Genomic DNA, 26,759 nt, shown 5'->3' with positions numbered 1-26,759 from the left:
CGCTCGGGTCGTGGTCCATATGACAGCGCAAGCACGACAAACGTCTGCGGGACGAGACGAGACGAGACGACTAAGGAATAAATTCGTGGTTACAAATCAAATTTGGAACTCTACACTCCTACACAACAATAGGCGGTACGTATTTCAGAATTCACCTGCCGATTCGTACTGTTTTGTCGTTTTCAAAGTCTTCTTGGCAAACGTGGTTAGCACATTCTCCCTCAAACTGAGTTAATTACTGCATTTTCGTACCATTACAGTAGTTTAAAAGGCTTAAGGAAGCATCTTTGTCACAACAGAAAGGTAGTTTGAAAATTGGGCTGGCGACATAACAAAAAACATAACAGGAAGGGAGCCAACAGCTCCCGGGTTTCCCAGGCGGTCACCCATCCAAGTACTAGCCGGGCCCGATGATGCTTAACTTCGGTGATCGGACGAGAACCGGTGTATTCATCATGGTATGGCCGTTGGCGCTCATCTAATGTAGGAGCACGGCAGAATTCGCGTTCGGCTTTTCTCCCAACACACAAAATGTTAGTTTTCGGCCGCATTTGACGAAAGCGCTTCCTTCCGCAACCGCCAGTTCCTCGAGGACGGCGCGGGGAGGCGCGCCCGGCGTCCCAGCAGAGTGACGGCCGAATTGGCGGGCGCACCGCCGCGTGTGTGAGACGCACTGCTGCTCGTTGCACCCCCTGTCATTCGCTGGGCGCGTGCAGCCTTCGACACTAGCGGAGGACGCATCTTGTCCCTGGTGTTCAGCGGAGGGCCTGTGCGGGGTGCGCCAGTGTCGTGCTGGAGGGCCCACTGATAGCGATGTGGGCTTCCTCGCCTCGCCTCGCCTCACACCAGGTGTCTGCGTAGTTTGCAGTGCATTCGCACCATTCCTATCCCTGTCCCTGTCCCCGTCCCGACTTGTCCCGACTTTGCTCGACTGCCGCTCGCTGCCGCTCGGGTCGTGGTCCATATGACAGCGCAAGCACGAAAAACGTCTGCGGGACGAGACGAGACGAGACGAGACGAGACGACTAAGGAATAAATTCGTGGTTACAAATCAAATTTGGAACTCTACACTCCTACACAACAATAGGCGGTGACGTATTTCAGAAATCACCTGCCGATTCGTACTGTTTTGTCGTTTCAAAGTCTTCTTGGCAAACTTGGTTAGCACATTCTCCCTCAAACTGAGTTAATTACTGCATTTTCGTACCATTACAGTAGTTTAAAAGGCTTAAAGAAGCAACTTTGTCACAACAGAAAGGTAGTTTGAAAATTGGGCTGGCGGCATAACAAAAAAAAAGGAAGGGAGCCAACAGCACCCGGGTTACCCAGGCGGTCACCCATCCAAGTACTAGCCGGGCCCGATGATGCTTAACTTCGGTGATCGGACGAGAACCGGTGTATTCATCATGGTATGGCCGTTGGCGCTCATCTAATGTAGGAGCACGGCAGAATTCGCGTTCGGCTTTTCTCCCAACACACAAAATGTTAGTTTTCGGCCGCATTTGACGAAAGCGCTTCCTTCCGCAACCGCCAGTTCCTCGAGGACGGCGCGGGGAGGCGCGCCCGGCGTCCCAGCAGAGCGACGGCCGAATTGGCGGGCGCACCGCCGCGTGTGTGAGACGCACTGCTGCTCGTTGCACCCCCTGTCATTCGCTGGGCACGTGCAGCCTTCGACACTAGCGGAGGACGCATCTTGTCGCTGGTGTTCAGCGGAGGGCCTGTGCGGGGTGTGGCAGTGTCGTGCTGGAGGGCGTCACTGGTAGCGATGTGGGCTTCCTCGCCTCGCCTCGCCTCGCCTCACACCAGGTGTCTGTGTAGTTTGCAGTGCATTCGCACCATTCCTATCCCTGTCCCTGTCCCCGTCCCGACTTGTCCCGTCTTTGCTCGACTGCCGCTCGCTGCCGCTCGGGTCGTGGTCCATATGACAGCGCAAGCACGAAAAACGTCTGCGGGACGAGACGAGACGAGACGAGACGAGACGACTAAGGAATAAATTCGTGGTTACAAATCAAATTTGGAACTCTACACTCCTACACAACAATAGGCGGTGACGTATTTCAGAAATCACCTGCCGATTCGTACTGTTTTGTCGTTTTCAAAGTCTTCTTGGCAAACTTGGTTAGCACATTCTCCCTCAAACTGAGTTAATTACTGCATTTTCGTACCATTACAGTAGTTTAAAAGGCTTAAAGAAGCAACTTTGTCACAACAGAAAGGTAGTTTGAAAATTGGGCTGGCGGCATAACAAAAAAAAAGGAAGGGAGCCAACAGCACCCGGGTTACCCAGGCGGTCACCCATCCAAGTACTAGCCGGGCCCGATGATGCTTAACTTCGGTGATCGGACGAGAACCGGTGTATTCATCATGGTATGGCCGTTGGCGCTCATCTAATGTAGGAGCACGGCAGAATTCGCGTTCGGCTTTTCTCCCAACACACAAAATGTTAGTTTTCGGCCGCATTTGACGAAAGCGCTTCCTTCCGCAACCGCCAGTTCCTCGAGGACGGCGCGGGGAGGCGCGCCCGGCGTCCCAGCAGAGCGACGGCCGAATTGGCGGGCGCACCGCCGCGTGTGTGAGACGCACTGCTGCTCGTTGCACCCCCTGTCATTCGCTGGGCACGTGCAGCCTTCGACACTAGCGGAGGACGCATCTTGTCGCTGGTGTTCAGCGGAGGGCCTGTGCGGGGTGTGGCAGTGTCGTGCTGGAGGGCGTCACTGGTAGCGATGTGGGCTTCCTCGCCTCGCCTCGCCTCGCCTCACACCAGGTGTCTGTGTAGTTTGCAGTGCATTCGCACCATTCCTATCCCTGTCCCTGTCCCCGTCCCGACTTGTCCCGTCTTTGCTCGACTGCCGCTCGCTGCCGCTCGGGTCGTGGTCCATATGACAGCGCAAGCACGAAAAACGTCTGCGGGACGAGACGAGACGAGACGAGACGAGACGACTAAGGAATAAATTCGTGGTTACAAATCAAATTTGGAACTCTACACTCCTACACAACAATAGGCGGTGACGTATTTCAGAAATCACCTGCCGATTCGTACTGTTTTGTCGTTTTCAAAGTCTTCTTGGCAAACTTGGTTAGCACATTCTCCCTCAAACTGAGTTAATTACTGCATTTTCGTACCATTACAGTAGTTTAAAAGGCTTAAAGAAGCAACTTTGTCACAACAGAAAGGTAGTTTGAAAATTGGGCTGGCGGCATAACAAAAAAAAAGGAAGGGAGCCAACAGCACCCGGGTTACCCAGGCGGTCACCCATCCAAGTACTAGCCGGGCCCGATGATGCTTAACTTCGGTGATCGGACGAGAACCGGTGTATTCATCATGGTATGGCCGTTGGCGCTCATCTAATGTAGGAGCACGGCAGAATTCGCGTTCGGCTTTTCTCCCAACACACAAAATGTTAGTTTTCGGCCGCATTTGACGAAAGCGCTTCCTTCCGCAACCGCCAGTTCCTCGAGGACGGCGCGGGGAGGCGCGCCCGGCGTCCCAGCAGAGCGACGGCCGAATTGGCGGGCGCACCGCCGCGTGTGTGAGACGCACTGCTGCTCGTTGCACCCCCTGTCATTCGCTGGGCACGTGCAGCCTTCGACACTAGCGGAGGACGCATCTTGTCGCTGGTGTTCAGCGGAGGGCCTGTGCGGGGTGTGGCAGTGTCGTGCTGGAGGGCGTCACTGGTAGCGATGTGGGCTTCCTCGCCTCGCCTCGCCTCGCCTCACACCAGGTGTCTGCGTAGTTTGCAGTGCATTCGCACCATTCCTATCCCTGTCCCTGTCCCCGTCCCGACTTGTCCCGACTTTGCTCGACTGCCGCTCGCTGCCGCTCGGGTCGTGGTCCATATGACAGCGCAAGCACGAAAAACGTCTGCGGGACGAGACGAGACGAGACGAGACGAGACGACTAAGGAATAAATTCGTGGTTACAAATCAAATTTGGAACTCTACACTCCTACACAACAATAGGCGGTGACGTATTTCAGAAATCACCTGCCGATTCGTACTGTTTTGTCGTTTTCAAAGTCTTCTTGGCAAACTTGGTTAGCACATTCTCCCTCAAACTGAGTTAATTACTGCATTTTCGTACCATTACAGTAGTTTAAAAGGCTTAAAGAAGCAACTTTGTCACAACAGAAAGGTAGTTTGAAAATTGGGCTGGCGGCATAACAAAAAAAAAGGAAGGGAGCCAACAGCACCCGGGTTACCCAGGCGGTCACCCATCCAAGTACTAGCCGGGCCCGATGATGCTTAACTTCGGTGATCGGACGAGAACCGGTGTATTCATCATGGTATGGCCGTTGGCGCTCATCTAATGTAGGAGCACGGCAGAATTCGCGTTCGGCTTTTCTCCCAACACACAAAATGTTAGTTTTCGGCCGCATTTGACGAAAGCGCTTCCTTCCGCAACCGCCAGTTCCTCGAGGACGGCGCGGGGAGGCGCGCCCGGCGTCCCAGCAGAGCGACGGCCGAATTGGCGGGCGCACCGCCGCGTGTGTGAGACGCACTGCTGCTCGTTGCACCCCCTGTCATTCGCTGGGCACGTGCAGCCTTCGACACTAGCGGAGGACGCATCTTGTCGACACCTGAAAGTTATTATGAAAAGAGGCCTGGCAGGTGTAGCGACGTAAAAATGAAAAAATGAGAAAGAGCCAACAGCACGCGGTGGTCCCAGGCGGTCACCCATCCAAGTACTAACCGCGCCCGATGTTGCTTAACTTCGGTGATCGGACGAGAACCGGTGTAGTCAACATGGTATGGCCGTTGGCGTCCTTATACTGTAGCCGCACCACGGAGGAAGCATTCGCCTCTTCTCCCAACACACGCAATCGCCGCTTTCCGCGGCACATTTGACGCAAAGCGCGTCTTTCCACCTCGAAGGTGGCGCGGAGTGCGCGCTCGCCTTGGCGTCTCATAGGCGACTGCCGAACGTAGGTGAGACGCACAACACAGCTGCTCGATGCACCGCCTGTCATTCGTTTGGTGCGCGCGGCCTCCGACACCCACTGGCGACGCGCCTTGTTCCTGTTATCCGGCGCAGGGCTTGCGCGCGGCCGGGCGGCGGGGGCACTGCGCGGGGTGTTGCAGTGTCCTGCTGGACCGACGGAAGCTTTCTCACCTGCCTGACACACGCCACGCTTCCAGATTTATGCGTAATTTGCGCGGTGCATTTGCATTCGCGCCTGTCCCCCCTCCCGTCCCGACTTGTCCCGACTTTGCTCGACTGCCGCTCGCTGCCGCTCGGGTCGCGGCCCATATGACAGCACAAGCACGAGAAACATCTGCGAGACGGGCGCGGGCCTGACCGGCGTGTCCGAGACGCCGTGGGCGGCCGTTCGGAGCTACTAGAGCAGCGCTGTGCCGTGCCATGGAAAGGTGCGAAACCAAGGACAGAAGACACAGAATTTTTGTTTACAAATTTGCACGTGTACACTGCTACAAAACAATAAGCCCGGACGTATTTCGGAACATTTCTGCCGCTTAATACTGTTTTGTTATTTCCAGAGACACTTTGGAAATCTTCCTTGGCACACGCTTCTTCAAACTGAGTTCCCTAATATCGTATCTTTTGTTTATTACAACAGATTTAAGTCATTGTGGAAACATCTTTGTCGCATCGGAAAGGTAGCGTGAAGAGACGGCTGGCAGGGCTGGCGACAAGAAAGCAAAATATGAAGACAGCCAGAGGTCCCAGGCAGTCGCCGATCCGAATACTAACGTTGTTGCTTAACTTGGGTGATGGCACGAGAACGGTTGGTTTTTTTTTATTTATTTATTTATTTAGTTACTTTTCGGAATTTAGCACTGCTGCGTAACAGTAGGCTCTGGCGCATTTCAAGAACACATCTGTCGATTGGTAGTGTTTTGTCATTTTCAACGAGTTCCTAGCACTCTTCCTGTTGTGGCGTAGCAAGACAGCCACACCACTCGGAGGTAGCCGAAAGGCACGCTACTAATGCCGACGGGCGTGAAGTCTGAAACAGGATAACTATTGAATGGTAGAAAGAAAAGTACGTAGTTGCTTTATACTTAACTTTTATTCTCTGATGAATACAGCGTTCTTCTTGAGACATTTATACTATAACTCTCAAAGTAGGTAAGGCTAATGGCGCCTTGCTAGGTCGTAGTCATGTGCTTAGCTGAAGGCTATTCTAACTGTCTCTCGGCAAATGAGAGGAAGGCCTCGTACGTCTAGTCGCTAGCAATGTCGTCCGTACAACTGGGCGAGTGCTAGTCCGTCTTTCTAGACCTGCCATGTGGTGGCGCTAGGTCTGCAAGTACTGATGGCGGCGACACGCGGGTCCGACATGTACTAATGGACCGCGGCCGATTTAAGCTACCACCTAGCAAGTGTGGTGTCTGGCGGTGACACCACATTCCTCCCCCGCAAATCGGCGAACGGTCGTGTTATAAGGCTTCCGCCCGCCGTGGGGAGGGCCCCATGTTGACGTATGCGATGAGGTGGGGAGCCTGACAACAGGCGAGGCTGTGCCACCCGCACCCGGCCATTCGGTCCTAGGGGAGCTAGGAAACGCCTGGAAACCTACTCCAGGGTGCACGTCAACATGCGGCGTATGCGCCCGTAATGAGACAGGGTCGACCTCCATTGCGTCGGGGTATCCGACACGCGATGACGCCATGTGGTCCGGAGCGGGCAAGAGGTCCAGGGCGGACGACAGCTGGTCACGGGAAGCGATCGGCGGCGCGTGACCCAGGGAGGCGGATGTCGGCTGCAGCGAAGCGTCCTCGGCGGGCTGCGCCGGCGGCGGCGGCGGCGGCGGTGCGACGCCATGAGGCAAAATGGAAGGCATCGTCGGTAACACCTGGGGATGAGGCGAGCCAGTAGATGGGTCCCCAGGGCGCTGACCGGACGGCTCCGTCGCTGAAAGCAGACGGGGAGCGGCAGAACCCAGGCGACGACAGAGGCGCAGCTGATTGAGATGCCGACGCACCACACCAGAGGCCCCCATAACCAAATACATCGCGCGGCCGAGGCAGCGAAGAATGCGCCCTGCGAGCCAACGCCGTGAACCGCGATAGTTACGATAGAATACAACGTCGCCAGGAGCAAAAGCAGGAGTCTGCCGCTGCACAGGAACCTGATGCGGCGGATGCAGCAAAGACATCAAGGTTCGATGAGGACGACCGTGAAGCAACTCAGCCGGCGAGCGACCATCGCGGGGCTGAGAGCGATACGAAGACAAAAAGAGCAACAACGCGTCCTCCCGTGAATGCGACTCTTGCAATTTCAACATCTGTGACTTGAAAGTCCGGACCAAACGTTCAGCGGCACCGTTTGACTGAGGCGAAAACGGCGCGGATGTCAGATGTTGAATACCATTGGCCTTGCAGAATGACTGAAATTCTGCGGACATGAATTGTGGACCATTGTCAGAAACAATAGTCTGCGGAAGACCTTCAATGCAAAAGATAGCAGACAACGCTTGGATGGTGGCAGAGGACGTCGTGGAAGACATCCGGACAACAAAAGGAAAATTACTGAAGGAATCGACAACAACCAACCATCGAGCATTCCAGAATGGACCAGCAAAATCTATGTGTAAGCGTTGCCAAGGGAAAGTGGCTTTCGGCCATGCAAAGAATTTCCGCGGCGGTGCGGATTGTTGTTCGGCACACGCCATGCAAGAAGAACACATATTCGTAATCGCAGCATCGATGCCGAACCAAGTACAGTGCTGACGAGCAAGTTGTTTCGTACGCACTATACCCCAATGTCCTTGGTGGAGAAGCTTTAAGACAGATGACTGTAACGAACGTGGGACCACGACCCTAGACTGATCATTATCAGAACGCAACAACAAAACACCACGTCGTACAAAAAGTCTCTCCTTGTGAGCAAAAAATCGGCGAACCATCGGATCCCCGATCCGTGACTTCGACAAGGGCCATTGCGTAGTAACAAAACGCAAAACGGTAGCAAGGACAGGGTCTGCAGCTGTGGCTGTAGCTACACGACGAAAATCAATCGGAAACGATTCGACCACGTCATCAGTGTCCGCATCAATGAACATGCAAGCAAGTTCGGAAGAATCGAATGCTTTATCCTCGGCAACAGGCAAACGGGACAACGCATCTGCGTTTCCGTGCTTAGCAGTGGACCGGTACAAGATATCGTAGCGGTACTGCGAGAGGAAAAGAGACCAGCGAATGAATTTCTGCGCTGTACGTGGAGGTACAGGCTTGTTCGGATGAAAAAGCGATGTCAAAGGTTTGTGGTCCGTAATGATGGTAAAGTGACGACCATACAAGAAATCGTGAAACTTCGTAACACCAAACACGAGAGCCAAAGCTTCTTTCTCTATCTGGGAATAATTTCTTTGCGCTGACGAGAGCAATTTGGACGCAAAGGCAATAGGGCGATCATGCGAACCATCTTTGTGCGCAAGCACAGCACCGATCCCGAAATCCGATGCATCAACCATCAACAAAAGGGGTTTCTGGGGATCGAATGGCGTAAGGCAAGTATTTGAAAGCAACGCCGATTTCAATTGGCGAAAGGCGCGTTCGCATTCCGTCGACCAGACGAACGGAACACCTTTACGGCGTAAGCGATGAAGCGGAGCTGAAATGGAAGAGGCATTGCGCAGAAAGCGATGATAATAATTAATTTTTCCCAACACACTCTGTAGCTGCTTCAAAGTTTGTGGTGCAGGCAAGTCCTGTATGGCACTGAGGTGCTCTGGACTCGGATGGATGCCTTGGGCATTTATGACATGTCCCAGATACGGCAAGTCACGAGCAAAAAACACACATTTGTCCTTCCGCAAGCGAAGACCATTCTGTCGCAAGACCTGAAATAGTGTTCTGAGATTTTGTAAATGTTCTGCTTCTGTCTTTCCTGATATCACTATATCGTCCAGATAGTTAGCTGCAGTAGGGACCGACGCACAAATAGTTTGTAAATATTGCTGAAACAATGCAGGGGCGGATGCACACCCGAATGGCAGTCTTTTGAATCTGTATAGTCCAAGATGCGTGTTAACCACCAATACGCGCTGGGATTCTTCGTCCACCGGTATTTGCAAGTACGCATCTGCTAGGTCCAACTTTGAAAAATATTTTCCCGGGCACAGGTTGTCAAAAAGATCTTCCGGGCGGGGCAAAGGAAAAGTAGCAGTCACTAGTTGTGGATTCACTGTTGCTTTGAAGTCCACGCAAAGTCTCAATTTGCCGGAAGGTTTTTGCAAAATCACTAAGGGTGAGGCCCAGAGAGAAGCCTGCACACGTTCAATGACACCTTGCGATTCCAAATCTTTTAATGTTCTTGCGACCTCATCACGCAATGCGTGGGGAACATTGCGCGCTCTGAAAAATTTCGGTTGCGCGTTGACTTTTAGTTCCAAACGTGCTTCATAGTTCTTAGCGCAACCAAGGCCCGGTGCAAAAATGTCTGCAAATTCCTCACATAGACTAGAAACACTGGCTGAAGGCACAGTCTGGTTCACTGAGAGAACCTGATTCACAATAGACAAGTTAAACAATTGAAATAAATCTAAACCAAACAAGTTCACTGCAGCAGAAGAACGAAGAACGTAAAACGACACAAGTTTTGTTTGTCCCTTGTATGTTGCAAGAAGGCTGCACTGTCCTAACACAGGGATATGCTGTCCTGAATAACTAGTGAGCTGAACTTTTGCGGCACGCAACGGCGGTGCGCCCAGTTGTTTGTACGTGGCGTGATTGAGCAATGAAACTGCAGCTCCGGTATCGAGCTGGAACGGTATCACTCGTCCGGCAAAGTCCAAATCTACAAAAAGTTTATTGTCCTGCTGACGACAAGAGCGACTGTTTTGTGCAACTTGAACAGACACTGGTACAGAATCACTTGCGACGTGACGGGATTGCCGTCGACGTCGACGCACACTTTTTGTGGGACGAACACAGTCACTAGTAGAGAGAGGAACACTGGGCGGAGTGGCATTAACTACATGAATGTCCATGGGCGAATGTTCCCGAGCCTGAGTGTCCGTGGTTCGATTCCGGCGCGAAGCAAAGGGCCTGGAACGGTTGTGATTGTCTGATCTGAGCTTTTTCTGGCAAACACTTTGAACATGTCCTTTCTTATTACAGTAAAAGCAAATAGCTTGGCGTGACGGGCAATTTTCACGCGAATGTCTAGTAGCACACCGCGGGCATGATTTCACTGCATTTGTGTGCTGGCGAGGCACACCTGGTTTAGAGCGCGGCGGCAGCTGCGTCGAAGTGCGCGAGGGCAGGTTACCGGGCCGCGCAGCGCGTCCAGCGGGCCGGTTAATGTTACACACTGCTGGCGAAGCTTCAAAAGATTCCTGAGCACAGTCAAGTGTGTCTTGCCTATCCAATATGTCTATCACTTGTTGAAGGGAGGGATTAACTAGTTTCAAAATCTGTTCCCTTATGCGAACATCAGAAACGTTCTGTGCTATTGCATCACGCACCATTGTATCTGAATAAGGAAGGCCACAGTCACACTGAAATTCACAATCCCTAGTAAGGCCTTGCAAAGTTGCAACCCACTCCCTATTAGTTTGACCGGCCGTACGTTTCGTACGAAAGAACGTATACCGTTTTGCAACCACATTAACTGTTTCTTTGAAATAGGCATCTAAAGCCGACACAATTTCTTCGTAGGACAGAGTAGCTACGTCGCGTCGGGGAAACAATTTCACTATCACACGGTACGTTTGCACGCCGACACAAGACAATAAGTGAGGCTGCCGCTCGTTACCTTGAATTCTGTAGGCTGCCAGATGAAAATCCAGCTGTCGGGAATACTCCGCCCAAGTCTCTTGAGTGGAATCAAACGGTCGGAATGGCGGTGCAACTGCATGTTGTGGCTGCGGTAGCTGTGACGCGGCGGCGGCCGCATCGTGTTGCAGCGCACGTTGACCCTGGACGAGCTGTCCCAGGGCATCCAATAACGCCTGCGTCTGCTGATTCTGCAAGCGATAAAATTCGGACAGTACATCTGGAGATTGTGGCGAAGCCATGACACAAGCAAATCAAATCAGAGCAAAACAAGTAGGAAGAACACGTTGACTCGTCGCCAAACTGTTGTGGCGTAGCAAGACAGCCACACCACTCGGAGGTAGCCGAAAGGCACGCTACTAATGCCGACGGGCGTGAAGTCTGAAACAGGATAACTATTGAATGGTAGAAAGAAAAGTACGTAGTTGCTTTATACTTAACTTTTATTCTCTGATGAATACAGCGTTCTTCTTGAGACATTTATACTATAACTCTCAAAGTAGGTAAGGCTAATGGCGCCTTGCTAGGTCGTAGTCATGTGCTTAGCTGAAGGCTATTCTAACTGTCTCTCGGCAAATGAGAGGAAGGCCTCGTACGTCTAGTCGCTAGCAATGTCGTCCGTACAACTGGGCGAGTGCTAGTCCGTCTTTCTAGACCTGCCATGTGGTGGCGCTAGGTCTGCAAGTACTGATGGCGGCGACACGCGGGTCCGACATGTACTAATGGACCGCGGCCGATTTAAGCTACCACCTAGCAAGTGTGGTGTCTGGCGGTGACACCACACTTCCTTCGCGCATTCTTACTCAAACCGAGTTCATTACCGTAATTTCGTATCTTACGTTTAATACAGTACTTTAAAATGCTTGTGGAAGCATCTTTGTCGACACCTGAAAGTTATTATGAAAAGAGGCCTGGCAGGTGTAGCGACGTAAAAATGAAAAAATGAGAAAGAGCCAACAGCACGCGGTGGTCCCAGGCGGTCACCCATCCAAGTACTAACCGCGCCCGATGTTGCTTAACTTCGGTGATCGGACGAGAACCGGTGTAGTCAACATGGTATGGCCGTTGGCGTCCTTATACTGTAGCCGCACCACGGAGGAAGCATTCGCCTCTTCTCCCAACACACGCAATCGCCGCTTTCCGCGGCACATTTGACGCAAAGCGCGTCTTTCCACCTCGAAGGTGGCGCGGAGTGCGCGCTCGCCTTGGCGTCTCATAGGCGACTGCCGAACGTAGGTGAGACGCACAACACAGCTGCTCGATGCACCGCCTGTCATTCGTTTGGTGCGCGCGGCCTCCGACACCCACTGGCGACGCGCCTTGTTCCTGTTATCCGGCGCAGGGCTTGCGCGCGGCCGGGCGGCGGGGGCACTGCGCGGGGTGTTGCAGTGTCCTGCTGGACCGACGGAAGCTTTCTCACCTGCCTGACACACGCCGCGCTTCCAGATTTATGCGTAATTTGCGCGGTGCATTTGCATTCGCGCCTGTCCCCCCTCCCGTCCCGACTTGTCCCGACTTTGCTCGACTGCCGCTCGCTGCCGCTCGGGTCGCGGCCCATATGACAGCACAAGCACGAGAAACATCTGCGAGACGGGCGCGGGCCTGACCGGCGTGTCCGAGACGCCGTGGGCGGCCGTTCGGAGCTACTAGAGCAGCGCTGTGCCGTGCCATGGAAAGGTGCGAAACCAAGGACAGAAGACACAGAATTTTTGTTTACAAATTTGCACGTGTACACTGCTACAAAACAATAAGCCCGGACGTATTTCGGAACATTTCTGCCGCTTAATACTGTTTTGTTATTTCCAGAGACACTTTGGAAATCTTCCTTGGCACACGCTTCTTCAAACTGAGTTCCCTAATATCGTATCTTTTGTTTATTACAACAGATTTAAGTCATTGTGGAAACATCTTTGTCGCATCGGAAAGGTAGCGTGAAGAGACGGCTGGCAGGGCTGGCGACAAGAAAGCAAAATATGAAGACAGCCAGAGGTCCCAGGCAGTCGCCGATCCGAATACTAACGTTGTTGCTTAACTTGGGTGATGGCACGAGAACGGTTGGTTTTTTTTTATTTATTTATTTATTTAGTTACTTTTCGGAATTTAGCACTGCTGCGTAACAGTAGGCTCTGGCGCATTTCAAGAACACATCTGTCGATTGGTAGTGTTTTGTCATTTTCAACGAGTTCCTAGCACTCTTCCTTCGCGCATTCTTACTCAAACCGAGTTCATTACCGTAATTTCGTATCTTACGTTTAATACAGTACTTTAAAATGCTTGTGGAAGCATCTTTGTCGACACCTGAAAGTTATTATGAAAAGAGGCCTGGCAGGTGTAGCGACGTAAAAATGAAAAAATGAGAAAGAGCCAACAGCACGCGGTGGTCCCAGGCGGTCACCCATCCAAGTACTAACCGCGCCCGATGTTGCTTAACTTCGGTGATCGGACGAGAACCGGTGTAGTCAACATGGTATGGCCGTTGGCGTCCTTATACTGTAGCCGCACCACGGAGGAAGCATTCGCCTCTTCTCCCAACACACGCAATCGCCGCTTTCCGCGGCACATTTGACGCAAAGCGCGTCTTTCCACCTCGAAGGTGGCGCGGAGTGCGCGCTCGCCTTGGCGTCTCATAGGCGACTGCCGAACGTAGGTGAGACGCACAACACAGCTGCTCGATGCACCGCCTGTCATTCGTTTGGTGCGCGCGGCCTCCGACACCCACTGGCGACGCGCCTTGTTCCTGTTATCCGGCGCAGGGCTTGCGCGCGGCCGGGCGGCGGGGGCACTGCGCGGGGTGTTGCAGTGTCCTGCTGGACCGACGGAAGCTTTCTCACCTGCCTGACACACGCCGCGCTTCCAGATTTATGCGTAATTTGCGCGGTGCATTTGCATTCGCGCCTGTCCCCCCTCCCGTCCCGACTTGTCCCGACTTTGCTCGACTGCCGCTCGCTGCCGCTCGGGTCGCGGCCCATATGGCAGCACAAGCACGAGAAACATCTGCGAGACGGGCGCGGGCCTGACCGGCGTGTCCGAGACGCCGTGGGCGGCCGTTCGGAGCTACTAGAGCAGCGCTGTGCCGTGCCATGGAAAGGTGCGAAACCAAGGACAGAAGACACAGAATTTTTGTTTACAAATTTGCACGTGTACACTGCTACAAAACAATAAGCCCGGACGTATTTCGGAACATTTCTGCCGCTTAATACTGTTTTGTTATTTCCAGAGACACTTTGGAAATCTTCCTTGGCACACGCTTCTTCAAACTGAGTTCCCTAATATCGTATCTTTTGTTTATTACAACAGATTTAAGTCATTGTGGAAACATCTTTGTCGCATCGGAAAGGTAGCGTGAAGAGACGGCTGGCAGGGCTGGCGACAAGAAAGCAAAATATGAAGACAGCCAGAGGTCCCAGGCAGTCGCCGATCCGAATACTAACGTTGTTGCTTAACTTGGGTGATGGCACGAGAACGGTTGGTTTTTTTTTATTTATTTATTTATTTAGTTACTTTTCGGAATTTAGCACTGCTGCGTAACAGTAGGCTCTGGCGCATTTCAAGAACACATCTGTCGATTGGTAGTGTTTTGTCATTTTCAACGAGTTCCTAGCACTCTTCCTTCGCGCATTCTTACTCAAACCGAGTTCATTACCGTAATTTCGTATCTTACGTTTAATACAGTACTTTAAAATGCTTGTGGAAGCATCTTTGTCGACACCTGAAAGTTATTATGAAAAGAGGCCTGGCAGGTGTAGCGACGTAAAAATGAAAAAATGAGAAAGAGCCAACAGCACGCGGTGGTCCCAGGCGGTCACCCATCCAAGTACTAACCGCGCCCGATGTTGCTTAACTTCGGTGATCGGACGAGAACCGGTGTAGTCAACATGGTATGGCCGTTGGCGTCCTTATACTGTAGCCGCACCACGGAGGAAGCATTCGCCTCTTCTCCCAACACACGCAATCGCCGCTTTCCGCGGCACATTTGACGCAAAGCGCGTCTTTCCACCTCGAAGGTGGCGCGGAGTGCGCGCTCGCCTTGGCGTCTCATAGGCGACTGCCGAACGTAGGTGAGACGCACAACACAGCTGCTCGATGCACCGCCTGTCATTCGTTTGGTGCGCGCGGCCTCCGACACCCACTGGCGACGCGCCTTGTTCCTGTTATCCGGCGCAGGGCTTGCGCGCGGCCGGGCGGCGGGGGCACTGCGCGGGGTGTTGCAGTGTCCTGCTGGACCGACGGAAGCTTTCTCACCTGCCTGACACACGCCGCGCTTCCAGATTTATGCGTAATTTGCGCGGTGCATTTGCATTCGCGCCTGTCCCCCCTCCCGTCCCGACTTGTCCCGACTTTGCTCGACTGCCGCTCGCTGCCGCTCGGGTCGCGGCCCATATGACAGCACAAGCACGAGAAACATCTGCGAGACGGGCGCGGGCCTGACCGGCGTGTCCGAGACGCCGTGGGCGGCCGTTCGGAGCTACTAGAGCAGCGCTGTGCCGTGCCATGGAAAGGTGCGAAACCAAGGACAGAAGACACAGAATTTTTGTTTACAAATTTGCACGTGTACACTGCTACAAAACAATAAGCCCGGACGTATTTCGGAACATTTCTGCCGCTTAATACTGTTTTGTTATTTCCAGAGACACTTTGGAAATCTTCCTTGGCACACGCTTCTTCAAACTGAGTTCCCTAATATCGTATCTTTTGTTTATTACAACAGATTTAAGTCATTGTGGAAACATCTTTGTCGCATCGGAAAGGTAGCGTGAAGAGACGGCTGGCAGGGCTGGCGACAAGAAAGCAAAATATGAAGACAGCCAGAGGTCCCAGGCAGTCGCCGATCCGAATACTAACGTTGTTGCTTAACTTGGGTGATGGCACGAGAACGGTTGGTTTTTTTTTATTTATTTATTTATTTAGTTACTTTTCGGAATTTAGCACTGCTGCGTAACAGTAGGCTCTGGCGCATTTCAAGAACACATCTGTCGATTGGTAGTGTTTTGTCATTTTCAACGAGTTCCTAGCACTCTTCCTTCGCGCATTCTTACTCAAACCGAGTTCATTACCGTAATTTCGTATCTTACGTTTAATACAGTACTTTAAAATGCTTGTGGAAGCATCTTTGTCGACACCTGAAAGTTATTATGAAAAGAGGCCTGGCAGGTGTAGCGACGTAAAAATGAAAAAATGAGAAAGAGCCAACAGCACGCGGTGGTCCCAGGCGGTCACCCATCCAAGTACTAACCGCGCCCGATGTTGCTTAACTTCGGTGATCGGACGAGAACCGGTGTAGTCAACATGGTATGGCCGTTGGCGTCCTTATACTGTAGCCGCACCACGGAGGAAGCATTCGCCTCTTCTCCCAACACACGCAATCGCCGCTTTCCGCGGCACATTTGACGCAAAGCGCGTCTTTCCACCTCGAAGGTGGCGCGGAGTGCGCGCTCGCCTTGGCGTCTCATAGGCGACTGCCGAACGTAGGTGAGACGCACAACACAGCTGCTCGATGCACCGCCTGTCATTCGTTTGGTGCGCGCGGCCTCCGACACCCACTGGCGACGCGCCTTGTTCCTGTTATCCGGCGCAGGGCTTGCGCGCGGCCGGGCGGCGGGGGCACTGCGCGGGGTGTTGCAGTGTCCTGCTGGACCGACGGAAGCTTTCTCACCTGCCTGACACACGCCGCGCTTCCAGATTTATGCGTAATTTGCGCGGTGCATTTGCATTCGCGCCTGTCCCCCCTCCCGTCCCGACTTGTCCCGACTTTGCTCGACTGCCGCTCGCTGCCGCTCGGGTCGCGGCCCATATGGCAGCACAAGCACGAGAAACATCTGCGAGACGGGCGCGGGCCTGACCGGCGTGTCCGAGACGCCGTGGGCGGCCGTTCGGAGCTACTAGAGCAGCGCTGTGCCGTGCCATGGAAAGGTGCGAAACCAAGGACAGAAGACACAGAATTTTTGTTTACAAATTTGCACGTGTACACTGCTACAAAACAATAAGCCCGGACGTATTTCGGAACATTTCTGCCGCTTAATACTGTTTTGTTATTTCCAGAGACACTTTGGAAATCTTCCTTGGCACACGCTTCTTCAAACTGAGTTCCCTAATATCGTATCTTTTGTTTATTACAACAGATTTAAGTCATTGTGGAAACATCTTTGTCGCATCGGAAAGGTAGCGTGAAGAGACGGCTGGCAGGGCTGGCGACAAGAAAGCAAAATATGAAGACAGCCAGAGGTCCCAGGCAGTCGCCGATCCGAATACTAACGTTGTTGCTTAACTTGGGTGATGGCACGAGAACGGTTGGTTTTTTTTTATTTATTTATTTATTTAGTTACTTTTCGGAATTTAGCACTGCTGCGTAACAGTAGGCTCTGGCGCATTTCAAGAACACATCTGTCGATTGGTAGTGTTTTGTCATTTTCAACGAGTTCCTAGCACTCTTCCTTCGCGCATTCTTACTCAAACCGAGTTCATTACCGTAATTTCGTATCTTACGTTTAATACAGTACTTTAAAATGCTTGTGGAAGCATCTTTGTCGACACCTGAAAGTTATTATGAAAAGAGGCCTGGCAGGTGTAGCGACGTAAAAATGAAAAAATGAGAAAGAGCCAACAGCACGCGGTGGTCCCAGGCGGTCACCCATCCAAGTACTAACCGCGCCCGATGTTGCTTAACTTCGGTGATCGGACGAGAACCGGTGTAGTCAACATGGTATGGCCGTTGGCGTCCTTATACTGTAGCCGCACCACGGAGGAAGCATTCGCCTCTTCTCCCAACACACGCAATCGCCGCTTTCCGCGGCACATTTGACGCAAAGCGCGTCTTTCCACCTCGAAGGTGGCGCGGAGTGCGCGCTCGCCTTGGCGTCTCATAGGCGACTGCCGAACGTAGGTGAGACGCACAACACAGCTGCTCGATGCACCGCCTGTCATTCGTTTGGTGCGCGCGGCCTCCGACACCCACTGGCGACGCGCCTTGTTCCTGTTATCCGGCGCAGGGCTTGCGCGCGGCCGGGCGGCGGGGGCACTGCGCGGGGTGTTGCAGTGTCCTGCTGGACCGACGGAAGCTTTCTCACCTGCCTGACACACGCCGCGCTTCCAGATTTATGCGTAATTTGCGCGGTGCATTTGCATTCGCGCCTGTCCCCCCTCCCGTCCCGACTTGTCCCGACTTTGCTCGACTGCCGCTCGCTGCCGCTCGGGTCGCGGCCCATATGACAGCACAAGCACGAGAAACATCTGCGAGACGGGCGCGGGCCTGACCGGCGTGTCCGAGACGCCGTGGGCGGCCGTTCGGAGCTACTAGAGCAGCGCTGTGCCGTGCCATGGAAAGGTGCGAAACCAAGGACAGAAGACACAGAATTTTTGTTTACAAATTTGCACGTGTACACTGCTACAAAACAATAAGCCCGGACGTATTTCGGAACATTTCTGCCGCTTAATACTGTTTTGTTATTTCCAGAGACACTTTGGAAATCTTCCTTGGCACACGCTTCTTCAAACTGAGTTCCCTAATATCGTATCTTTTGTTTATTACAACAGATTTAAGTCATTGTGGAAACATCTTTGTCGCATCGGAAAGGTAGCGTGAAGAGACGGCTGGCAGGGCTGGCGACAAGAAAGCAAAATATGAAGAAAGCCAGAGGTCCCAGGCAGTCGCCGATCCGAATACTAACGTTGTTGCTTAACTTGGGTGATGGCACGAGAACGGTTGGTTTTTTTTTATTTATTTATTTATTTAGTTACTTTTCGGAATTTAGCACTGCTGCGTAACAGTAGGCTCTGGCGCATTTCAAGAACACATCTGTCGATTGGTAGTGTTTTGTCATTTTCAACGAGTTCCTAGCACTCTTCCTTCGCGCATTCTTACTCAAACCGAGTTCATTACCGTAATTTCGTATCTTACGTTTAATACAGTACTTTAAAATGCTTGTGGAAGCATCTTTGTCGACACCTGAAAGTTATTATGAAAAGAGGCCTGGCAGGTGTAGCGACGTAAAAATGAAAAAATGAGAAAGAGCCAACAGCACGCGGTGGTCCCAGGCGGTCACCCATCCAAGTACTAACCGCGCCCGATGTTGCTTAACTTCGGTGATCGGACGAGAACCGGTGTAGTCAACATGGTATGGCCGTTGGCGTCCTTATACTGTAGCCGCACCACGGAGGAAGCATTCGCCTCTTCTCCCAACACACGCAATCGCCGCTTTCCGCGGCACATTTGACGCAAAGCGCGTCTTTCCACCTCGAAGGTGGCGCGGAGTGCGCGCTCGCCTTGGCGTCTCATAGGCGACTGCCGAACGTAGGTGAGACGCACAACACAGCTGCTCGATGCACCGCCTGTCATTCGTTTGGTGCGCGCGGCCTCCGACACCCACTGGCGACGCGCCTTGTTCCTGTTATCCGGCGCAGGGCTTGCGCGCGGCCGGGCGGCGGGGGCACTGCGCGGGGTGTTGCAGTGTCCTGCTGGACCGACGGAAGCTTTCTCACCTGCCTGACACACGCCGCGCTTCCAGATTTATGCGTAATTTGCGCGGTGCATTTGCATTCGCGCCTGTCCCCCCTCCCGTCCCGACTTGTCCCGACTTTGCTCGACTGCCGCTCGCTGCCGCTCGGGTCGCGGCCCATATGACAGCACAAGCACGAGAAACATCTGCGAGACGGGCGCGGGCCTGACCGGCGTGTCCGAGACGCCGTGGGCGGCCGTTCGGAGCTACTAGAGCAGCGCTGTGCCGTGCCATGGAAAGGTGCGAAACCAAGGACAGAAGACACAGAATTTTTGTTTACAAATTTGCACGTGTACACTGCTACAAAACAATAAGCCCGGACGTATTTCGGAACATTTCTGCCGCTTAATACTGTTTTGTTATTTCCAGAGACACTTTGGAAATCTTCCTTGGCACACGCTTCTTCAAACTGAGTTCCCTAATATCGTATCTTTTGTTTATTACAACAGATTTAAGTCATTGTGGAAACATCTTTGTCGCATCGGAAAGGTAGCGTGAAGAGACGGCTGGCAGGGCTGGCGACAAGAAAGCAAAATATGAAGACAGCCAGAGGTCCCAGGCAGTCGCCGATCCGAATACTAACGTTGTTGCTTAACTTGGGTGATGGCACGAGAACGGTTGGTTTTTTTTTATTTATTTATTTATTTAGTTACTTTTCGGAATTTAGCACTGCTGCGTAACAGTAGGCTCTGGCGCATTTCAAGAACACATCTGTCGATTGGTAGTGTTTTGTCATTTTCAACGAGTTCCTAGCACTCTTCCTTCGCGCATTCTTACTCAAACCGAGTTCATTACCGTAATTTCGTATCTTACGTTTAATACAGTACTTTAAAATGCTTGTGGAAGCATCTTTGTCGACACCTGAAAGTTATTATGAAAAGAGGCCTGGCAGGTGTAGCGACGTAAAAATGAAAAAATGAGAAAGAGCCAACAGCACGCGGTGGTCCCAGGCGGTCACCCATCCAAGTACTAACCGCGCCCGATGTTGCTTAACTTCGGTGATCGGACGAGAACCGGTGTAGTCAACATGGTATGGCCGTTGGCGTCCTTATACTGTAGCCGCACCACGGAGGAAGCATTCGCCTCTTCTCCCAACACACGCAATCGCCGCTTTCCGCGGCACATTTGACGCAAAGCGCGTCTTTCCACCTCGAAGGTGGCGCGGAGTGCGCGCTCGCCTTGGCGTCTCATAGGCGACTGCCGAACGTAGGTGAGACGCACAACACAGCTGCTCGATGCACCGCCTGTCATTCGTTTGGTGCGCGCGGCCTCCGACACCCACTGGCGACGCGCCTTGTTCCTGTTATCCGGCGCAGGGCTTGCGCGCGGCCGGGCGGCGGGGGCACTGCGCGGGGTGTTGCAGTGTCCTGCTGGACCGACGGAAGCTTTCTCACCTGCCTGACACACGCCGCGCTTCCAGATTTATGCGTAATTTGCGCGGTGCATTTGCATTCGCGCCTGTCCCCCCTCCCGTCCCGACTTGTCCCGACTTTGCTCGACTGCCGCTCGGGTCGCGGCCCATATGACAGCACAAGCACGAGAAACATCTGCGAGACGGGCGCGGGCCTGACCGGCGTGTCCGAGACGCCGTGGGCGGCCGTTCGGAGCTACTAGAGCAGCGCTGTGCCGTGCCATGGAAAGGTGCGAAACCAAGGACAGAAGACACAGAATTTTTGTTTACAAATTTGCACGTGTACACTGCTACAAAACAATAAGCCCGGACGTATTTCGGAACATTTCTGCCGCTTAATACTGTTTTGTTATTTCCAGAGACACTTTGGAAATCTTCCTTGGCACACGCTTCTTCAAACTGAGTTCCCTAATATCGTATCTTTTGTTTATTACAACAGATTTAAGTCATTGTGGAAACATCTTTGTCGCATCGGAAAGGTAGCGTGAAGAGACGGCTGGCAGGGCTGGCGACAAGAAAGCAAAATATGAAGACAGCCAGAGGTCCCAGGCAGTCGCCGATCCGAATACTAACGTTGTTGCTTAACTTGGGTGATGGCACGAGAACGGTTGGTTTTTTTTTATTTATTTATTTATTTAGTTACTTTTCGGAATTTAGCACTGCTGCGTAACAGTAGGCTCTGGCGCATTTCAAGAACACATCTGTCGATTGGTAGTGTTTTGTCATTTTCAACGAGTTCCTAGCACTCTTCCTTCGCGCATTCTTACTCAAACCGAGTTCATTACCGTAATTTCGTATCTTACGTTTAATACAGTACTTTAAAATGCTTGTGGAAGCATCTTTGTCGACACCTGAAAGTTATTATGAAAAGAGGCCTGGCAGGTGTAGCGACGTAAAAATGAAAAAATGAGAAAGAGCCAACAGCACGCGGTGGTCCCAGGCGGTCACCCATCCAAGTACTAACCGCGCCCGATGTTGCTTAACTTCGGTGATCGGACGAGAACCGGTGTAGTCAACATGGTATGGCCGTTGGCGTCCTTATACTGTAGCCGCACCACGGAGGAAGCATTCGCCTCTTCTCCCAACACACGCAATCGCCGCTTTCCGCGGCACATTTGACGCAAAGCGCGTCTTTCCACCTCGAAGGTGGCGCGGAGTGCGCGCTCGCCTTGGCGTCTCATAGGCGACTGCCGAACGTAGGTGAGACGCACAACACAGCTGCTCGATGCACCGCCTGTCATTCGTTTGGTGCGCGCGGCCTCCGACACCCACTGGCGACGCGCCTTGTTCCTGTTATCCGGCGCAGGGCTTGCGCGCGGCCGGGCGGCGGGGGCACTGCGCGGGGTGTTGCAGTGTCCTGCTGGACCGACGGAAGCTTTCTCACCTGCCTGACACACGCCGCGCTTCCAGATTTATGCGTAATTTGCGCGGTGCATTTGCATTCGCGCCTGTCCCCCCTCCCGTCCCGACTTGTCCCGACTTTGCTCGACTGCCGCTCGGGTCGCGGCCCATATGACAGCACAAGCACGAGAAACATCTGCGAGACGGGCGCGGGCCTGACCGGCGTGTCCGAGACGCCGTGGGCGGCCGTTCGGAGCTACTAGAGCAGCGCTGTGCCGTGCCATGGAAAGGTGCGAAACCAAGGACAGAAGACACAGAATTTTTGTTTACAAATTTGCACGTGTACACTGCTACAAAACAATAAGCCCGGACGTATTTCGGAACATTTCTGCCGCTTAATACTGTTTTGTTATTTCCAGAGACACTTTGGAAATCTTCCTTGGCACACGCTTCTTCAAACTGAGTTCCCTAATATCGTATCTTTTGTTTATTACAACAGATTTAAGTCATTGTGGAAACATCTTTGTCGCATCGGAAAGGTAGCGTGAAGAGACGGCTGGCAGGGCTGGCGACAAGAAAGCAAAATATGAAGACAGCCAGAGGTCCCAGGCAGTCGCCGATCCGAATACTAACGTTGTTGCTTAACTTGGGTGATGGCACGAGAACGGTTGGTTTTTTTTTATTTATTTATTTATTTAGTTACTTTTCGGAATTTAGCACTGCTGCGTAACAGTAGGCTCTGGCGCATTTCAAGAACACATCTGTCGATTGGTAGTGTTTTGTCATTTTCAACGAGTTCCTAGCACTCTTCCTTCGCGCATTCTTACTCAAACCGAGTTCATTACCGTAATTTCGTATCTTACGTTTAATACAGTACTTTAAAATGCTTGTGGAAGCATCTTTGTCGACACCTGAAAGTTATTATGAAAAGAGGCCTGGCAGGTGTAGCGACGTAAAAATGAAAAAATGAGAAAGAGCCAACAGCACGCGGTGGTCCCAGGCGGTCACCCATCCAAGTACTAACCGCGCCCGATGTTGCTTAACTTCGGTGATCGGACGAGAACCGGTGTAGTCAACATGGTATGGCCGTTGGCGTCCTTATACTGTAGCCGCACCACGGAGGAAGCATTCGCCTCTTCTCCCAACACACGCAATCGCCGCTTTCCGCGGCACATTTGACGCAAAGCGCGTCTTTCCACCTCGAAGGTGGCGCGGAGTGCGCGCTCGCCTTGGCGTCTCATAGGCGACTGCCGAACGTAGGTGAGACGCACAACACAGCTGCTCGATGCACCGCCTGTCATTCGTTTGGTGCGCGCGGCCTCCGACACCCACTGGCGACGCGCCTTGTTCCTGTTATCCGGCGCAGGGCTTGCGCGCGGCCGGGCGGCGGGGGCACTGCGCGGGGTGTTGCAGTGTCCTGCTGGACCGACGGAAGCTTTCTCACCTGCCTGACACACGCCGCGCTTCCAGATTTATGCGTAATTTGCGCGGTGCATTTGCATTCGCGCCTGTCCCCCCTCCCGTCCCGACTTGTCCCGACTTTGCTCGACTGCCGCTCGCTGCCGCTCGGGTCGCGGCCCATATGACAGCACAAGCACGAGAAACATCTGCGAGACGGGCGCGGGCCTGACCGGCGTGTCCGAGACGCCGTGGGCGGCCGTTCGGAGCTACTAGAGCAGCGCTGTGCCGTGCCATGGAAAGGTGCGAAACCAAGGACAGAAGACACAGAATTTTTGTTTACAAATTTGCACGTGTACACTGCTACAAAACAATAAGCCCGGACGTATTTCGGAACATTTCTGCCGCTTAATACTGTTTTGTTATTTCCAGAGACACTTTGGAAATCTTCCTTGGCACACGCTTCTTCAAACTGAGTTCCCTAATATCGTATCTTTTGTTTATTACAACAGATTTAAGTCATTGTGGAAACATCTTTGTCGCATCGGAAAGGTAGCGTGAAGAGACGGCTGGCAGGGCTGGCGACAAGAAAGCAAAATATGAAGACAGCCAGAGGTCCCAGGCAGTCGCCGATCCGAATACTAACGTTGTTGCTTAACTTGGGTGATGGCACGAGAACGGTTGGTTTTTTTTTATTTATTTATTTATTTAGTTACTTTTCGGAATTTAGCACTGCTGCGTAACAGTAGGCTCTGGCGCATTTCAAGAACACATCTGTCGATTGGTAGTGTTTTGTCATTTTCAACGAGTTCCTAGCACTCTTCCTTCGCGCATTCTTACTCAAACCGAGTTCATTACCGTAATTTCGTATCTTACGTTTAATACAGTACTTTAAAATGCTTGTGGAAGCATCTTTGTCGACACCTGAAAGTTATTATGAAAAGAGGCCTGGCAGGTGTAGCGACGTAAAAATGAAAAAATGAGAAAGAGCCAACAGCACGCGGTGGTCCCAGGCGGTCACCCATCCAAGTACTAACCGCGCCCGATGTTGCTTAACTTCGGTGATCGGACGAGAACCGGTGTAGTCAACATGGTATGGCCGTTGGCGTCCTTATACTGTAGCCGCACCACGGAGGAAGCATTCGCCTCTTCTCCCAACACACGCAATCGCCGCTTTCCGCGGCACATTTGACGCAAAGCGCGTCTTTCCACCTCGAAGGTGGCGCGGAGTGCGCGCTCGCCTTGGCGTCTCATAGGCGACTGCCGAACGTAGGTGAGACGCACAACACAGCTGCTCGATGCACCGCCTGTCATTCGTTTGGTGCGCGCGGCCTCCGACACCCACTGGCGACGCGCCTTGTTCCTGTTATCCGGCGCAGGGCTTGCGCGCGGCCGGGCGGCGGGGGCACTGCGCGGGGTGTTGCAGTGTCCTGCTGGACCGACGGAAGCTTTCTCACCTGCCTGACACACGCCGCGCTTCCAGATTTATGCGTAATTTGCGCGGTGCATTTGCATTCGCGCCTGTCCCCCCTCCCGTCCCGACTTGTCCCGACTTTGCTCGACTGCCGCTCGGGTCGCGGCCCATATGACAGCACAAGCACGAGAAACATCTGCGAGACGGGCGCGGGCCTGACCGGCGTGTCCGAGACGCCGTGGGCGGCCGTTCGGAGCTACTAGAGCAGCGCTGTGCCGTGCCATGGAAAGGTGCGAAACCAAGGACAGAAGACACAGAATTTTTGTTTACAAATTTGCACGTGTACACTGCTACAAAACAATAAGCCCGGACGTATTTCGGAACATTTCTGCCGCTTAATACTGTTTTGTTATTTCCAGAGACACTTTGGAAATCTTCCTTGGCACACGCTTCTTCAAACTGAGTTCCCTAATATCGTATCTTTTGTTTATTACAACAGATTTAAGTCATTGTGGAAACATCTTTGTCGCATCGGAAAGGTAGCGTGAAGAGACGGCTGGCAGGGCTGGCGACAAGAAAGCAAAATATGAAGACAGCCAGAGGTCCCAGGCAGTCGCCGATCCGAATACTAACGTTGTTGCTTAACTTGGGTGATGGCACGAGAACGGTTGGTTTTTTTTATTTATTTATTTATTTAGTTACTTTTCGGAATTTAGCACTGCTGCGTAACAGTAGGCTCTGGCGCATTTCAAGAACACATCTGTCGATTGGTAGTGTTTTGTCATTTTCAACGAGTTCCTAGCACTCTTCCTTCGCGCATTCTTACTCAAACCGAGTTCATTACCGTAATTTCGTATCTTACGTTTAATACAGTACTTTAAAATGCTTGTGGAAGCATCTTTGTCGACACCTGAAAGTTATTATGAAAAGAGGCCTGGCAGGTGTAGCGACGTAAAAATGAAAAAATGAGAAAGAGCCAACAGCACGCGGTGGTCCCAGGCGGTCACCCATCCAAGTACTAACCGCGCCCGATGTTGCTTAACTTCGGTGATCGGACGAGAACCGGTGTAGTCAACATGGTATGGCCGTTGGCGTCCTTATACTGTAGCCGCACCACGGAGGAAGCATTCGCCTCTTCTCCCAACACACGCAATCGCCGCTTTCCGCGGCACATTTGACGCAAAGCGCGTCTTTCCACCTCGAAGGTGGCGCGGAGTGCGCGCTCGCCTTGGCGTCTCATAGGCGACTGCCGAACGTAGGTGAGACGCACAACACAGCTGCTCGATGCACCGCCTGTCATTCGTTTGGTGCGCGCGGCCTCCGACACCCACTGGCGACGCGCCTTGTTCCTGTTATCCGGCGCAGGGCTTGCGCGCGGCCGGGCGGCGGGGGCACTGCGCGGGGTGTTGCAGTGTCCTGCTGGACCGACGGAAGCTTTCTCACCTGCCTGACACACGCCGCGCTTCCAGATTTATGCGTAATTTGCGCGGTGCATTTGCATTCGCGCCTGTCCCCCCTCCCGTCCCGACTTGTCCCGACTTTGCTCGACTGCCGCTCGCTGCCGCTCGGGTCGCGGCCCATATGACAGCACAAGCACGAGAAACATCTGCGAGACGGGCGCGGGCCTGACCGGCGTGTCCGAGACGCCGTGGGCGGCCGTTCGGAGCTACTAGAGCAGCGCTGTGCCGTGCCATGGAAAGGTGCGAAACCAAGGACAGAAGACACAGAATTTTTGTTTACAAATTTGCACGTGTACACTGCTACAAAACAATAAGCCCGGACGTATTTCGGAACATTTCTGCCGCTTAATACTGTTTTGTTATTTCCAGAGACACTTTGGAAATCTTCCTTGGCACACGCTTCTTCAAACTGAGTTCCCTAATATCGTATCTTTTGTTTATTACAACAGATTTAAGTCATTGTGGAAACATCTTTGTCGCATCGGAAAGGTAGCGTGAAGAGA

The 26,759-nt window shown here is 52.7% G+C and overlaps 17 non-coding genes across 17 annotated transcripts; all 17 read right to left on the bottom strand.

The window, feature by feature from the left end:
- Positions 1-353: 353 nt before the first annotated feature.
- Positions 354-472, bottom strand: LOC126140783 (5S ribosomal RNA). The gene has a single exon (XR_007529306.1). It is a non-coding gene; the product is annotated as a 5S ribosomal RNA (ribosomal RNA).
- An 832-nt stretch (positions 473-1,304) lies between these two features.
- Positions 1,305-1,423, bottom strand: LOC126140925 (5S ribosomal RNA). Its single transcript, XR_007529435.1, has one exon. It is a non-coding gene; the product is annotated as a 5S ribosomal RNA (ribosomal RNA).
- Positions 1,424-2,262: 839 nt separating this feature from the next.
- LOC126140924 (5S ribosomal RNA) lies at positions 2,263-2,381 on the bottom strand. The gene has a single exon (XR_007529434.1). It is a non-coding gene; the product is annotated as a 5S ribosomal RNA (ribosomal RNA).
- An 839-nt stretch (positions 2,382-3,220) lies between these two features.
- Positions 3,221-3,339, bottom strand: LOC126140923 (5S ribosomal RNA). The gene has a single exon (XR_007529433.1). It is a non-coding gene; the product is annotated as a 5S ribosomal RNA (ribosomal RNA).
- Positions 3,340-4,178: 839 nt separating this feature from the next.
- On the bottom strand, positions 4,179-4,297 carry LOC126140922 (5S ribosomal RNA). The gene has a single exon (XR_007529432.1). It is a non-coding gene; the product is annotated as a 5S ribosomal RNA (ribosomal RNA).
- A 344-nt stretch (positions 4,298-4,641) lies between these two features.
- On the bottom strand, positions 4,642-4,760 carry LOC126140399 (5S ribosomal RNA). Its single transcript, XR_007528960.1, has one exon. It is a non-coding gene; the product is annotated as a 5S ribosomal RNA (ribosomal RNA).
- Positions 4,761-11,691: 6,931 nt separating this feature from the next.
- On the bottom strand, positions 11,692-11,810 carry LOC126140398 (5S ribosomal RNA). Its single transcript, XR_007528959.1, has one exon. It is a non-coding gene; the product is annotated as a 5S ribosomal RNA (ribosomal RNA).
- A 1,292-nt stretch (positions 11,811-13,102) lies between these two features.
- LOC126140397 (5S ribosomal RNA) lies at positions 13,103-13,221 on the bottom strand. The gene has a single exon (XR_007528958.1). It is a non-coding gene; the product is annotated as a 5S ribosomal RNA (ribosomal RNA).
- Positions 13,222-14,513: 1,292 nt separating this feature from the next.
- On the bottom strand, positions 14,514-14,632 carry LOC126140396 (5S ribosomal RNA). Its single transcript, XR_007528957.1, has one exon. It is a non-coding gene; the product is annotated as a 5S ribosomal RNA (ribosomal RNA).
- Positions 14,633-15,924: 1,292 nt separating this feature from the next.
- Positions 15,925-16,043, bottom strand: LOC126140393 (5S ribosomal RNA). The gene has a single exon (XR_007528955.1). It is a non-coding gene; the product is annotated as a 5S ribosomal RNA (ribosomal RNA).
- Positions 16,044-17,335: 1,292 nt separating this feature from the next.
- LOC126140392 (5S ribosomal RNA) lies at positions 17,336-17,454 on the bottom strand. The gene has a single exon (XR_007528954.1). It is a non-coding gene; the product is annotated as a 5S ribosomal RNA (ribosomal RNA).
- Positions 17,455-18,746: 1,292 nt separating this feature from the next.
- On the bottom strand, positions 18,747-18,865 carry LOC126140391 (5S ribosomal RNA). The gene has a single exon (XR_007528953.1). It is a non-coding gene; the product is annotated as a 5S ribosomal RNA (ribosomal RNA).
- Positions 18,866-20,157: 1,292 nt separating this feature from the next.
- On the bottom strand, positions 20,158-20,276 carry LOC126140390 (5S ribosomal RNA). Its single transcript, XR_007528952.1, has one exon. It is a non-coding gene; the product is annotated as a 5S ribosomal RNA (ribosomal RNA).
- Positions 20,277-21,558: 1,282 nt separating this feature from the next.
- Positions 21,559-21,677, bottom strand: LOC126140389 (5S ribosomal RNA). The gene has a single exon (XR_007528951.1). It is a non-coding gene; the product is annotated as a 5S ribosomal RNA (ribosomal RNA).
- A 1,282-nt stretch (positions 21,678-22,959) lies between these two features.
- LOC126140388 (5S ribosomal RNA) lies at positions 22,960-23,078 on the bottom strand. The gene has a single exon (XR_007528950.1). It is a non-coding gene; the product is annotated as a 5S ribosomal RNA (ribosomal RNA).
- Positions 23,079-24,370: 1,292 nt separating this feature from the next.
- On the bottom strand, positions 24,371-24,489 carry LOC126140387 (5S ribosomal RNA). Its single transcript, XR_007528949.1, has one exon. It is a non-coding gene; the product is annotated as a 5S ribosomal RNA (ribosomal RNA).
- Positions 24,490-25,770: 1,281 nt separating this feature from the next.
- LOC126140386 (5S ribosomal RNA) lies at positions 25,771-25,889 on the bottom strand. The gene has a single exon (XR_007528948.1). It is a non-coding gene; the product is annotated as a 5S ribosomal RNA (ribosomal RNA).
- Between the last annotated feature and the right edge of the window lie 870 nt (positions 25,890-26,759).

The sequence above is a fragment of the Schistocerca cancellata genome, unplaced genomic scaffold (genome assembly GCF_023864275.1).
Source record: "Schistocerca cancellata isolate TAMUIC-IGC-003103 unplaced genomic scaffold, iqSchCanc2.1 HiC_scaffold_705, whole genome shotgun sequence".
Classification (NCBI taxonomy): Eukaryota; Metazoa; Arthropoda; class Insecta; order Orthoptera; family Acrididae; genus Schistocerca; species Schistocerca cancellata.
This window is presented reverse-complemented; position numbering and strand designations above follow the sequence as displayed.